General features: G+C 42.8%; 1 long non-coding RNA gene across 1 annotated transcript in view; it reads right to left on the reverse strand.

Annotated features, from left to right (window-relative positions):
• Nucleotides 1-8802: 8802 nt before the first annotated feature.
• LOC123958864 overlaps nt 8803-12192 on the reverse strand; it is a 42553-nt gene continuing 39163 nt past the window's right edge. Inside the window, exon 10 of the long non-coding RNA XR_006822178.1 lies at nt 8803-8872. This is a non-coding gene — a long non-coding RNA (uncharacterized LOC123958864). The remainder of the gene's footprint in view (nt 8873-12192) is intronic.

The following is a 12192-nucleotide window of genomic DNA, read 5'->3' on the forward strand; positions in this document are numbered from 1 at the left end:
TGATTTCACAGCTAGAAAACACAGGCCATTAGCCACAAAAACACACTGAGGCCTATGCTAATCCCAGAACAAGCAAAATCAACATGACAGCCAATAAAATCCTGGGAGTTATGCAGCAGCTTTGCTTTTCAGTGATACTGTCTGTGATGTTCTGGTGAGTGTTTGTATTGACCCGTGTTTCAGATGAGCCACTCCAGAAACACTCACGCTCTGTCTGAAAGCTCACTGCTTTGACACAGACACTGTCTCTGGAGTCGGCCGGAGCAAAAGCAGAGGACATGTAGTCACAGAGAGGGGCGCGTGTAGATTTGCAGCCTCTTTCGGAAGAGAACTGGTGTCTTCGCCAGGACTATGATAGTTTAACAGAGTAGAATGATCAGAGACAAAGTCAACAAATCATTTACTGTCTCAGGTCAGAGTCTGCAAACTAGTAAAATTGTCAAAGGATTGCAGAGGAGAGGAACCTACTAATAACGCTGATTTGACTGTGTCTTTGGCAGGAATTAGTTATGCACATTTTCTATTGTCATTCTTAAATCTCACACAGTGCTGAGCTTCACACTTACACTTCACACTTGAGGGCAGTTCCTGGGTCAGGACCTATATGCCAAATATAAAGTTAGTTATACCCTATATTAACATGACTGAAATGTTTTGGGTATTTAATTCACACAAAAAACACATGGGAGAGACCCATTATAATGAATGAATAGTGGTGGATACGTGATGCTGTTTTCTAGGTAACTGATTTCTGGAAAACTTCACATAAAGCATATATCTAAACAAAAATATATTATTTTTCAATACAGAAAAAGTGCATTTTTAACATAAAAAACTAAACATTAAAATACTATTTTCATATAACCACTTACATCATGCACCGGCAATTTAAGGCTTCTTTAAGGTTTTTGTTTGTGTGATAACCAAACATACATACATACAATGAAAAATGAATGTAAAAATTACAGAACAATACTTGACGTGACGTCCCTCTATACCTGAATCTTCTCCTCTTCAGTCCTCTTCTTGTCAACCTCAGCTTTATGTCTCCTGACCTCAATTTGCAGGTGGATTCATGTGTGCCTGTACACACACACACACACACACACAAAAAGTACACTGAATTTCACACACTGTTGCATTTGAGAGTAAAGCCCATAAATATAACTCTCCTGTCCACTCTTTCTCAGCAGAGATGGATGATCCTCCTACTTTGCTCTTATATTTTCAGTGCCAGTTATTCATTTGCTTGCCTGCAGCTATGTAGGGATATGATAAAATGTACATTAGCTATTGTTGGGATAGAAACCAATTATTGTGCAAGTGCAGAGAGACCTCAGCAGTAGTGTGGTGTGTATTAAGGCATTACTTACTGTATGTTCCAGGAACGACTGGTTGACAATGGAGAGCATCTTGTGGACATAAGCTGCCTGACTGAACAAAAAATCTCCACCTTGTACTGGGACAGAGCATGAGGAAGAGAGAGATGGGGAGTAAAGGACAAAAGCAGTGAGAGGGAAGTAAAATATTTAAAAAATCCCATATCTACAGCAAACTGTTTGTGTCAATACCTCAGCTGTAGCTTTACTGATTTTACAGACAAGCTTAGAGTAAAAAGCCTAAAAGGAAGAGACACAGGGACACTAAGAAGCAAGGAAAAACTATTATGGTAAATGATGGTGTTAGACTGATAAGGCATGTGTTTTTATTTAACCTGGACTCTCTTAAAGTCATAGCTCGTCATAGGTCTTAAATGCTTCCAAGCCAAGATATTGCCAAAGCCATTAACACTACCTACTAGCTCCTCCCTTTGTCAGGTGAAGAAGCAATATTTAATAATGATTATGCATTTGCTTGACTTAGCATTTCACTCAATATCATAGTTTGCTATAGCTAGTCAGGGTAAGGATCTCTCTCTCTCTCTCTCTCTCTCTCTCTCTCTCTGAGGCTGCAACCTAATGAAATCCCCCTTAGTTCTGTGAGACATTGGATGGCTTTCAAAAATATAATTTTCTTGTACACTTATTTCATCAACTTGCTTTGAAAAAAGGAATTATGGATATGATAAAAATCGGTCAGCTTGTCAATGGCCACCTTGCTGTGTCACTCGTTTCCCCAGCTTCAGCCTCACAGCCATTTCCTGCTAGTGAGGGAGACAAAGGCTATGAGCACACCACCGCCATCACAGTGACCTTTCCACAAGCCCAGGGAGCACGCAATGCAGAGGAGAGGCAATAAAAGTAATGAAAGAAGCAAAGGCAATTAAAGTGGTGTGTGTGAGGGGAGCGTGGCGGAGATGAGCCTAACTGGAGGCGGCCCTGGAATGCACTACAGCTCCATATCCCCCATAATCCCTATGTGATCGCAGAGCAACCCTGGTGTGCTCCCAGTCTGATCATCCTCTCACAGCATTCACCAGTTAATCCGTGCAAAAGGACAGCCATGCACATGCACTGTACACACACACACACACACACACACACACACACACACACACACACACACACACACGCGCGCGCGTATTAAAGCCATTCATAGATAGATACACACATCTCTGCACACGCTGCTGGAGTAATTATTATAGGCTGCATACAATATTTACCGCATGACAAAGTGAGGAAACTACTAAAGTAAATTACCAAACAAAAACACATTCAGGCATACACACACGCTCACACATGTTCAGTTCTAGAAAATTAGTTGCTCTCCTCCCGCCCTCTGCAGAGCAGTGTTTCCTTGCAGCCAGTGAGAATCATTAATGCCCTTCCTCTGATGCAGCCACACAACCAACAGCAATTATTTCTAAAAGCAAAAAGTGAAAACAGACAGCGAACGCGCAAATATACACGGCACATAATCATTATTTTTTTGTTAGGCCGGCTGTGTGGGGGTTGAGGAGGTGGCAGCAGTTTGGACTTCATTTTCTCTTGCGGAGTTTACTGACCGCAAAATGACAAGGATGCTTTTCCTAAACCAATTAAGAGGCTGCGGTGCTGCTGTTACCATGTGACATTGACAGCACTTACGAAGGCTGACACCGGGCCTCAGAGATGAGCCAGAGATGTGCTCTTGGCTCAGGAGTCAGCACGCATGCGCGCGCACACACGCACAGGAAAATACACGTCACATATATCAATAAAAGGAATGGCACTGTAGATCACATAGCAAGTAACAATGTATACAGCAGGAGCTCTAGACCAAAACAAATATATAACTAACAATATACTAATACTTGAGGTCCGCAGTATTGAGGTCTGTGAGTGGCTACAATAAAATAAAACTATCCAGCTTGTAATAGAAAGCATTAAATACTACTGCACACCCAGGCCATGAGTCTGGACCTCATTATCTAATCAGCTTTAGAAATACACAGAAAGGGCAAAGCTACAAGTTTCCCCTTTTTTTGACAACAGAATCTGATCTTGCCTGTAGTGTACAATTAGTGAACAGTGTGACCTCTAGAGGTTACGACTCTTCTTGAGAAAAGGCTGCATGGTCAACGCTAATGACCAGAATGCTCTGTGAAAGAGCTAGCACTGTGCCCCTTCTCTGCTCTGGCTATCTTTAACTAATACCCACTGTTGCGAAAGGAGATGAGACTCATTTTCCTTCCTATTACAGAGCACTCACATCATAGTGGTGCTCGGGGCTTGCAGGGCACTGGCTGGTCAAAGTGCCGCTTAAAGAGGGGAGAGCTGGTGGGTAACTAGGCCTCATCAGTATCAACTGTGGTCCTTGCTGCTCAGATGCTGGGAGCAGTTTTGGGCGACAGGAAGTGCATATTCTGAATCTGCAGCTCACCACATGAGTGTCAGCAAGTGGCCTGTAGTCTGATCCTCTCCTTTAGTGCTTAGTCCTCTCCTGCTGTCCTTCCCTTTGTAAGCTGGAAACTCCTATGCTGCAGATGGGACATAACACAGAGAAGACTTGCCACCTTACAATTACTCTCTGCTGCAGCACACATGGCAAAACAAGATTATATTTTTCAATCAACAAAATGCAATGTGAGTGAACAGAAGAACAATCTAAATTAAATCAATATTTGGTGTGACTACCTTCTGCCTTAGCATAAATTCTTTTAGGTAAACTTGCACATATTTTTTGAAGGAACTCGGCTGGTAGATATCTTGGAGAACTACCCAGAGTTCTTCTGTGGAGTTAGGCAGCCTCAGTTGCTTCTCTCTCTTCATGTAATTCCAGACAGACTCGATGATTTTGAGATCAGGACTCTGTGGGGGCCAAACCATCACTTTTAGGACTCCTTGTTCTTCTTTATGCTGAAGATAGTTCTTAATGATTTTCGCTGTATGCTTGGGGTCGTTGTCATGTTGCAGAATAAATTTGAGGCCAATCAGATGCCTCCCTGATGGTACTGCATGGTGAATATGTATCTGCCTGTACTTCACAGCACTGAGGACACCATAAATTCTGAGCACCTGCTTACATTTTTCTGCACCCCAGTTCCTGTGTTTCTATTCATAGTTGAGTCGATGATTGTTGGTTCAACCTACATGTTGAATTGGTGATCAACAGCACCTGTTTGGTATAATTGTACACCTGACAATATGCCTACAAAATCCCTGACTTTTGTTAAGGCTGTGTTGAGGAAGGCCAAGCCATGTCCCTGATATAGATGGGTGGCAAAGAAAAAACAACATAAAGCATCTTACTGAAGTGTTAAGTCATCACAAGCTGCCAAAACAGCTTCAGTGCACCTTGGCATAGATTGTACTGTTTCTGGAAAAACAGTTGGTGCCGCTCTAACACGCTGCTCAAAGTCCCCCACAGGTGCTCAGTTGGGTTGAAGTATTGTCACTGCAGAAGCCATACCACATGGTTCACACCATTTTCATACTTCTCAAATATTCAGTGCCCTTTGTCCCCTGTATGGCGACTTCTTCTACATTTGGTATGTTCCTCCACTAAGTTACTCAGGATTTTCCTTTAATTTATCACCCATCTGAAGCTCATGAAGACAATTCCTACATGAAGGACCTGAAACTCCAACAATACTAGTAGTAGTTGCACTCTAACTGCCTCTTTGCTCTCTCAGGTGAAAGCCAGCTCTTTGAGTTTATCCTCCACCACCTACAGAGAGAGATAAAGGGGCGGCTGTCAGTTACGCCCCTCTGTCCTCATCTTTCCTAATCAGCTCCCCCATCTCATGGAGCTGCATGGGTATCAGAGTTTCACGTAGGACTAAGTTTGACAGTCACGTTCCATCTTAATTCTGTGCCGGAGATTTAAAGCACATAGGTGGGCAGATGAAAGATACCCCTTATATGCATGAAAGAGATCAAATTGGGATTAAGGAGATTAATTTCAGATGGTAATTGAGACAGAAACTTTTTCATCAGATTTATCTAACTTTCTAAAAGATGTCAAATGTGGTGTGATTTAATTTGTTAACAGATGAATGGTTGGTAAATTGCTGTGCTTCAGGCTTGTGTCCCTTTGGTTGGTGTAAAATCATATATCGTCAAATTTCATGACTTGTGAAGATCTGACTCATTTCTCTTGGCTTCCTCTGGGGTTAAAAATAATTACTAGTTTTGAAACACAAATTCAGACTGAAACTAATTCAATTTCTGAGCATGGCTGGAGGGTGACTGAGTGGAGTATAAACGTTGTGGCTAAGCTTCAATCAGAAGGCAAGCATGGGGGAACAATCCCCCTTCAGAGATGACAAAGTGACCTTGGAAATGACACAGTTCAGACACTCATATGGGAACATGAATTCCATATCATGATGCTCACCTTACTAGTGCTGCTGGACGTCATAAATATCAACAAACACCAACTGGAATACTTCCTTATAATAAAAGTGTGTTAATGGCTCCTTTAGTAATGCATAACGTGTATTGGTGTGTGCACGGCTGTCTTACATGATCACTTGATTAGACGTTGTAATGATGATGTATTTCTGTTTTGATTTGGGATTTTTTAAAATTCTCGCTCAGTATTTGTTGGGGATATTTGTGTAGGTGGCTTCAAATGACATACCTTATTGACTGATAGTTTCTACTAGTTATACTGTGCAATTTGTAAAAATCTAAATACATTTTTTTAATCAAATATTTTTGTCTTTTTCATTCTTGGTATAAACATTTTATTTAAAAAGTATCCCTCATAACGCAGACATTTAACAGAGTGTGGGGGGGTTGGCCAATTCCTTTAGTTTGCTTATGAAGTTGTCACACAGGCTTAATCATTTGCAGTGAATGTCTTACCTTTACATGCAGAATCTGTAATACATGCAGGTCAAATGAATATACAAAAGTACATTATTAACATTATGTTCTTTACGTTGTTGTTATTTCTCATTATGTTGTTGAGAAGCAACCAAAGAAATCAGGGTAGAGTGAGTTGAATCTAATAGTGCTATGATTAAATGAATAGAAGGTGAAAAGATTTAGATCCTGATAAGATTCAAGCAGATAAAACATGCACAACTGAACCAACCGTGTTTACAGAGCAGTACACTGAGACACTTCAATATATTGATGTTTTGTAATAGGCTCTAAATGACTCAGGTTAGAGACTGCTGTGCAGCAAACCTTCTCACTGCTTCTGCGATTCATTTCAGCACGAATCTAAAACATCAGCTGGGTAAGAAAAACTAAACTAACTCAACTAGATGAATATAAAATATATGCACTGTCCATCTATGCCCCCCAAAAGTGAAGGATGGCGGATGAAAAAATTATCATTTTATCCAAAGCGACTTACAATTGCCATTTATGTTAGAGGACTAACTGTTCTATTGGTCACATTAGCGGCAGAAGAAGAAAAAGGCTTTGCTTGCCGTGACATGTGTTCATCAAGTAAGTTAGTCAGCAACAAATTTAATTTGAAAAACCCAAGTTTCTTAATTATAAATCAGACAACGTTAGAGTTAGCAACTTATTTTTCACTTCGATGTGATGGCAGTGCCTGGTTGTTCTTTTAGTAGGCTGTTCTGTTTGCTTTCCACATGCTGTACTACGTCGATACTGTGTTTTCATTTCTGGCGAGAATTAGCTGGTAGATTTCATGCCATTTACCTAAATATAATGCAGCTGTTGGGTGTAATATGACAATCACATAGATGGTGTATCCTGATAAAAGCTAATTCTTTGTTGACTGGTCAAGTTAAGTTCCCCCTCCAGCTGTAGAACTTGTTAAAGGACTGTGGACTTTCTGCAGGCAGCAGGTCAAGTTCTCCTCAACGTCTTTCCTCCGAAACTCCTCTTCTGAGTTCTGAATCCATTGTCACAAACTATAAAACAATTCATTCTACCATCATTTAAATGACAACCTCAAAAGTGAAAAATGTAGGAAAAACAATGTCTAAAAATCCACCAAAATCGAACAGTAAACTATCAACATTTAACTTATTATCTGTCCTATTCCAACACATCTCCTATGTCACTGTTCTTATATTCAGCCCATTCATAGGAAATTAAAGAGCATGGAACTAAATCAACAGACTGCAAATGTGTGTATGTGCGACAGATTCAATCTGACCAGGAAGCTTTAACATTTAATGAGAGGATGTTTTGTAATTCTGCCTGCACAGTGTTGTTCTGTACGACAGGTTGTTTTATGATGGTGATGTGTCACTAGAGCATAAGTGATAGAATCAGAGAAGCTAGTTTGTGTGTGTGTGTATGTGTGTGAGAGTGTGTGTGAGAGCGCTGACCAGAGCCTATTTACTGCCAGGTGAAGCAACTAATTAAATATCAGAGGGCAGGCAAGCTCAGTCTCCTCTCTCACTCTCCAACATTAAAAGCCACGGGTCAGAGCCTTTACAAACTCAGTGAGGCAAGTTGTTTGGAAAGGCAGAGGGGAGGGAGAAAGATGGGGGTGGAGGGTGGCACACTCCTAGTGAGCCCTTTGGAAAGCCCTTTTTCTGATCCCAGTTTTACCACTGGACCTCCTAAGAAGGAGTAAAGTTGGTTTACAGACACGGAGGAGGATGTTTGGGTAAGTTTAAAGAGTGCTTTCATCACAACACGCTGTGTCACTGACTGTGTAAGCGTGTGTCAGGAGCTGGTGGTGGTGAGGGATACTGTGGAAAAAGCCCAGAGCCTTTCCAATGCTCACCTCCCTCTTCCATTGACGAGTGAGGTGCAGTAACAGCTAATCGATGGCTAGTGAATTCCCTGTGCACCCCCCTCGCCAAGCTGATCAATATTCCTGGCAATTAGAATCCCCTATCTGCATGGCTGTAGGGACCTTGGGGTGGCTCGCCAGCCCACAAACACCCAATTTAGTTCTCAGCCTATCACTTAATTACTAAATCCTCCCTAATGCCTATTGGCAGGTGGCAGGCATACTCACAGCAGCCCCAGTGGCTGAGTGAACATGAGACCTTTGGTAAGGTGCTGGTTAAGATGCTCCCATCCCACTTCAGCTGGCCAGTTAAACATCTGATTTCACACGAGGGCCCCAACCTGAAATGATCTGCCTATCGAGCGCCTGGCCCACACACAACCCAGATGGATGGTGTGGAATGGGAGGAATGGGAAGTGGGAGGGTGAGGGGATAAAGGATACAGAGTCACAGTGCTAAAACATCTGTCAGCCACTAGTACAGCAGGCACACCACTGTTTTTAAAGTGTTCACAGTCAGATGATTTCCTGGTGTTTTTCATACTGACTAGGGATAACATGAGATAGAAATTAAATACAGTCTCATGGTAATTCAGATCGTAACAGCTCTGAGAGATGCAAATATTTCAGGTTTCAGCTCTAAACACTATAGGGAATCCAGTATACCTGTAGCTTTGCAGTTAATGCTCTTGAGCTGCTCAGTCTTCACCACCTCTGCAGTCTACTGTGTCCAGCTGCTGACAACAAAGTCCTCACCTCCAGTCAAGCCTGCACCTAGGCTGATATATGCACAAAAACCAGACATCTAAAATTAAAAACATTTACAAAAACAAATGTATATGCACACTATCCCACATCCCAAAGACACATTTGTTCCTCCACGAAGCCTTCCTGGGTGACACTTTAAAAGAGTGTTAGAAGTGTAAAGTTTGCCAGGTACTTTTGAAATAATACTAAGTATGGTATTTTATTTGACCTGTCCTTTTTATAAGATTTCACTTACTTTTTGCAGATGCTTTTTCCATGAAATTGATGAAGATTTGATTTAAGTTAGTGTGAGTGGGTTTTTGCAGGTGAATATGTTGAGTAGATTAGTGGTGTGTATCACAAAAAAGGCCTTGGGCTGTGATTTAATTTTCCTTGCAGGTGAGTGGCTGAGGCAGCTGCCACATCACACACTCAGGTGACTGTCTCACGCAATATATTAAGACAGCACTAGAGGCTAGCTGGCCTGCCACGAAAGCCTGTCACTGTCACTCCCTCTCTCCTTTTCCTGACTTATACCATTTCAATCATTCTCTCTTTGCTTCAAAGTCTTTTTCATTTCTTGATTTTGTAATTTCAATGAGAAAAACAGAGAGACTGATAAGAAGCTGACAGTAGAGAAAAAACAAAATAAATGTGTCTGACAACTTTAACGCTAAAAGACTTTCAGGAGATTCAGAACATTTCTGCCCCATCTGACATTGAAGAACGACAGTAGAGGTAGAACAAAGAGATGAAGCGGGAGGACAGACACACTGTCTTAATACTTTCTGGTAGAGACACCAACTGCACTGTTTTCCCATACTTGAGTCACTGCAGTGGCCTTTGCCTTCTAGGGCTTAGGGGAGGCCATGCTGGGTCTCCGTGCTGTTCAGTGGAGTGCTGCCATCAGGCTGTGCCTAATGCAGCAGTCCATCCCTTTTCTGCAAAGTGCTCTGTGGAGAATGTGTGAGAGAACATAATGTACGCATGTGAATTTAACTGCTCAGTTCAAATGAAGGGTATGGCTTCTAACTGTAATGTGAGTACATCGCAGCTGGTATCTGTTTCCTTTCAGTGGTTTAGCTGTGAGCAGCCTCTGGGTCTCGCTTCAGTGTGGTAACCCTCTGCTCTTGAGGTGTTATCTCCCGCTTACTGCACTGGCCCCTAACAGGACATCTGCCCGCCGCCGATCCCCTGCCTCCTGAAGGTGCAACACTTCTAGACAAGAATGCAAGCACTCAGTCAGGACACATATTTAGCCTCACACAATTTTATGGTAGGAGGGGATAAAAAGTATCATTTGATAAACTGGTGAGTTTTTGCAAATGCCAGTCTATCTGTCAGACGGCCTTCTTTGAGCTGGTTGAGTCTGGACACCTCTGCACAATGCATACTCAACTCCTGGATGCCTTGGGCACCTTCTCAAGGGCCTGGGGGAGCGCCTGCCACACATACACGTGCACGCTCGCGCATGCGCGCACACACACACACACACACACACACACACACACACAAACACACAGCGCTGTCACATTCCTGTCACATACCCATAGAAATGGCCTGAGGTGAAGTAAGGATAGGTGCCCGGAGCTTTACAAATCCTCTTGAAGGACAGAGCAGAGGAGCACCTGCCGTCTTCCACCCCCAAGCTATCTCCACACCTGCTGCACTGCACTCACTTGGCTGCCTGCCCCTAATTTGGTATTTTCACATAGATGACATATGTATCAGGCAGAGCAGGAAATGTCCTGGGTCAGGAGAGAACAGCTTCCTGACAGGTGTCACCTCAAATCTGCACAGGCCTGCCTCTGATGTGTTAACTATTCAATTAACCAGCACATCGCACTGAGTGGGTGCCAGCACCTAATTACCTCTGAGACCTTTCCTGTAAATGGAGTGAAATATGTGCATGTGCGGATGACAGGTCACACATCATGTTACTGTTAAGGGTTCTTCTCACTCTGAATCACCTCCACATTCACAAAGAATATGTGTTTTACAGTATGAGCATGTGTGTGTGAGAGAGCGAGGGGCAGGGTGTTCCCATCCATCCTCAGTCACGTCTCTCCCTGTATCCATCTCTCTGCAAGCAAATGCTGCAAGAAAAAAAGCATTTCGCTTGGAGTAAAACATGAGGGCAAACATTAAATGAAAATAAAAACAGTGTAATTTAGCTATGTTTGAAAATTACTCCTGCCAAACAGCCTCTTCATCTCACACCATTAAAATAACGAGGTGTCACTGAACTCTGCTTCCATAGCTCCAATGTTGACACCCATCAAGACAAATCTATATTTCATGGCCACTTACAGATGTATAAATAGCCAAATGAGGTGCGCTAACCATCTATAAAACGGCACTAAAAGGTTGCCAGAAGATGGCGAGTGTCATGAGCCAGTTGTGCTGGCAATCAATCTGGGGAGAGAGGAGAGGAAAGGGGAGAAGAGTAGAGGACAGGAATGGGCTGCACTGCATGGGTAAGAGGCGAGGCACAACACGACGCAACAAGCAGGGCAGTAAATCACATCTGCACGGCACGCTCGCCCCACTGACACACAGCCACTTCAACTGACATGGGGCTTGCTCGACAGCCTGATGGATCACCACACTACACTCCATTAAAGGCAAACGGGCACGACAGGCACTGACATAACAAACAATTAGTCACTGTTGTGGATATGGACTTTACATGCCGAGGGCCTGCCTGGTGATGGACACTCACCTCCTTTGTGGGGCACTGACGAACATTAGGTCAGTGGTTCATTTGTGATATTAAAATAGGGCTGCAAGATTAATCTAATCGCAATCACGATTTCATCATGTGCGATTACATAACCGCAAAAAGTGTGCAATTTAATAAAACAGATAAAGTGTGTGTGACACTCTTCTCAGTCTGCTCATTATCCACACCCACACAGGGCTCTCGCATGTACCTCTACAAACAGATGGGCCTATGTGCAATCAGAAAAAATATTTCTGAGCAGTGTGTGAGTAACTTTTAAGACAACAACCTACCGTAACCCCCCTCCCTGCTCCGCCGCTAATCGTTCAAAACATAGTCGGACTTGCCACTGGAGCACCGAGAGAAATGCCGATGCTCTGGTTGCTCTGTGACACAGAGAGACGTGATGTTGGCAGCTGAAGCAGTAAGACAGAAGAAAAGTAGGAGAAGATAAGGGAGTTTTGGGTTTAGCTCGCTGCCATTTAATGTTAGCCGTATCAGTGCCTTTTGTTGTTCAACATGTTCAACTTTTCATAAAGCCAACATGCCTGTCAATTTCACTTTTTGTTAACCAACCAATCACAGCCTGGATGGGGTGTACTACAGCAAACTTTCAAATGTTGAGTTAGT

Source organism: Micropterus dolomieu, linkage group LG20 (genome assembly GCF_021292245.1).
Source record: "Micropterus dolomieu isolate WLL.071019.BEF.003 ecotype Adirondacks linkage group LG20, ASM2129224v1, whole genome shotgun sequence".
NCBI classification, from domain to species: Eukaryota; Metazoa; Chordata; class Actinopteri; order Centrarchiformes; family Centrarchidae; genus Micropterus; species Micropterus dolomieu.